Here is a 3,085-nt window from a genome sequence, read left to right as displayed (position 1 = left end):
AAAATGAAGTGTATTTGGAATCAGAAGAAGAAATAGGAAAATCTAGAGAGGGGTTAGAAGTAGGGAGTAAAAGCTCAGAAATTATAATCATAATATGAAGTGAAATTACTTTTAACAGAAATAGCTCTATGCAAGGTAAACGGAGATGAGATAGTATATATAAAGCGTTGTACGTATGTTATATATACATACTTTCCTTTCCTCACTGGGCTATTTTCCTTATTGGGGCCGCTGGACTTATAGCATCCTGATTTTCCAACTAGGGTTTTAGCTTAGCAAGTAATAATGACAATGATATATACATATATGTTTATACACAGTATATATATACAGTATATATGTACATATATATATATATATGTATATATATATATATATATATATATATATATATATATATATATATATATATATATATATATATAAATATATATATTTGTATATATATGGTTGATTCATTGATAATGTTATCTTGAAAGGGCTCAGCATAGGTTTACGACGACGGACAAAGATGAGGATGAGATGAGAATATCTGTTCATCTTTGGTCCTCATTGGGCTGGTTAATCTCCTCCTCCTAATGAGATAAGAACATTGGTCATCAACAAACATTCTCTTGCTTATATCGTCTTAACTGGCCGAGTGCCAGAGAGGGAATTATATATATATATATATATATATATATATATATATATATATATATATATATATATATATATATATATATATATATATATATATGTGTGTGTGTGTGTGTGTGTGTGTGTGTGTGTGTGTGTATGTATGGGTATATAACAAAAAAAATCCCTTACTAATAGCGTTCACCCACAAAATACTAACATGCACATACATATACGTACATTTATATATAAACACAAACACACGCAAGCATATATATATATATATATATATATATATATATATATATATATATATATATATATATATATATTATATATATACTGTATATATTAACATATATATATGTATATATATTATATATATATATATATATATATATATATTATATATGTGTGTGTGCATGTGTGTATTTTATGGGTGAACGCTATTAGTAAGAGATTTTTTTTATTAATATGCACCTAATAGTTATTACATGCCTACATACGCTCTCGTCCGTGTTATTACTGATGTCTTTTGAAAAGGAGCTTCAAGAATATCAAGTTATGATGTAATTTCTTACTTTTATTGCAATGATGTTGGACAACCCTGTTTTTTAATTAGGAATTAATCTTTTTGTGCCAACTTTTTATGAAAAGGTATCATTATTATTTTTGAAGAAGAGGGTATCCGTAATGAACATCCATGAGTTTGCAAGCTGATCATTAGAGGCCGTTAGTTCATATATCACTGGTCGAGTTACACGGTCGAATTATACTTTTCATATAGCTGCTAATTAGGTTAACAAGCAGCAATGAATATTTACTCTTAAGCCGAGTCTTTGATTTGCATGCCTTCAGATTAACAAAAAAGAATTCATTATAGGTCTTAACAAGTAGTTTAGCCCCCATCATTTTTATTATCCTCATATTCCCTTTTCTCCCACAGGAAAAATAGTTCTATTATTTCCAGCAACTGCAGCATCTTGTAAGCCCTCGAGAGTCTAAGGAATAAGAAAGTAATTTATCTTCCTAATACTTCATTTGTCTCCACACACAAGTGTGCACACATGGACGTTCATTTTATTTCTTTGCTTCATTATTAAAAACTGGGAGCCATGTTCTTCTCTTTTTCTTTTTACACATTTTACTCTGGGAACTCCTCTTGGAATTCCAAATGAGAGTCGACGTCGTCTTTAGAGCTCTTTTTAGGCTGTTAAAAAAAGAAAGAAGAGGGAAGGTTTTTATCGTTGAAGGAGGCCAAGTAGTAAAGTCGTGATGAAGACTGGAAATCGGTGCTTCAGTGAGACGTGTCCTTCTTTTAATGACGTTCGCCCTTTTTATTATTCCAGTGGGGAAAGACAAGATAGAGGCTCGCCCGGTTAAATGTAGAATTTACGTTTGGTAAAATTTTCGTATGTGCGATGAAAACGTTTAAAGTTATGTGAGAATAAAGAGGAAGGGAGGGGATAAATTGCATAAGAGGACGAACATTATGCTAAGGAGAAATATGGTTGATGACCATTGACAAAGAATAAGTAAAAGTAGCAGAGGAAAACCGCAATAGTAGTAACGAAGTGGGGTTTTGTATTTCAAGTGGATAATATTAACTTTCGCTCAATTATGTAAAATATACTACAGTGTATGACGTCTTTGTTTAGTATTCTGGTACATTATGCCAAGTTCTTTACACGGAATTATTATTGAAAGTTACATGCCACTTTTGTTGCAAATATTCAAATCGTATCGAAATTATTAGAATATTCTAAACAGTAGAAGGCTTTCCTTTCTGGAAATTCTTAGAGATAGTATTAGGAATGTATCTCTAACTAAGAGTGCTTATTATACTTTTATTTAATTTAGAAATTGGTGTGATATGGAACATACTTATACAGTCGATACGGGATGTTATTCTGCATTGGTAGATCCTCATAGGAGCTTTATCCTTGCCGTCATTTTGGTTCATAGAATATTACTGAATTTAAGAATGCCTTAGTTTTCGATGGTTTTATTCATGTTTGGTGCAGTTACTATTATTAAGATAAGGTCCAAAGAGAAGAGAAAAGGATGAGGGAGAACAATGTTACGCCTAAATGTTATGGAAGAAATAGACTCACGCCTAAAACATTAATGAGGCCAAGGTCTGAAAGAATAGATAGAAAAGTATTATCAGCGGAAGGAAAGATTGGATCCCTATCTCGTACGAGATCATAAAAAACTGACGGCTGAAGTGAAAGCCGTTGGGGAAAAATGAGAGAGAGAGAGAGAGAGAGAGAGAGAGAGAGAGAGAGAGAGAGAGAGAGAGAGAGATTTCGAGTTAAAATGTAAATTTTTGAGGTGACCTATATGACTTACGATTCGTCCTCTCATAAACTAAACAAAATGATTGAACTGTGATATCATATCCTCAAAGATGTTTCTAAATATTTTACTGTAAATTGTTTGGCAGAAATATTCCGTTATCCTTAAA

Source organism: Palaemon carinicauda, chromosome 16 (assembly GCF_036898095.1).
Source record: "Palaemon carinicauda isolate YSFRI2023 chromosome 16, ASM3689809v2, whole genome shotgun sequence".
In the NCBI taxonomy this organism is placed as follows: Eukaryota; Metazoa; Arthropoda; class Malacostraca; order Decapoda; family Palaemonidae; genus Palaemon; species Palaemon carinicauda.
Note: the sequence above shows the minus strand (reverse complement) of the source record.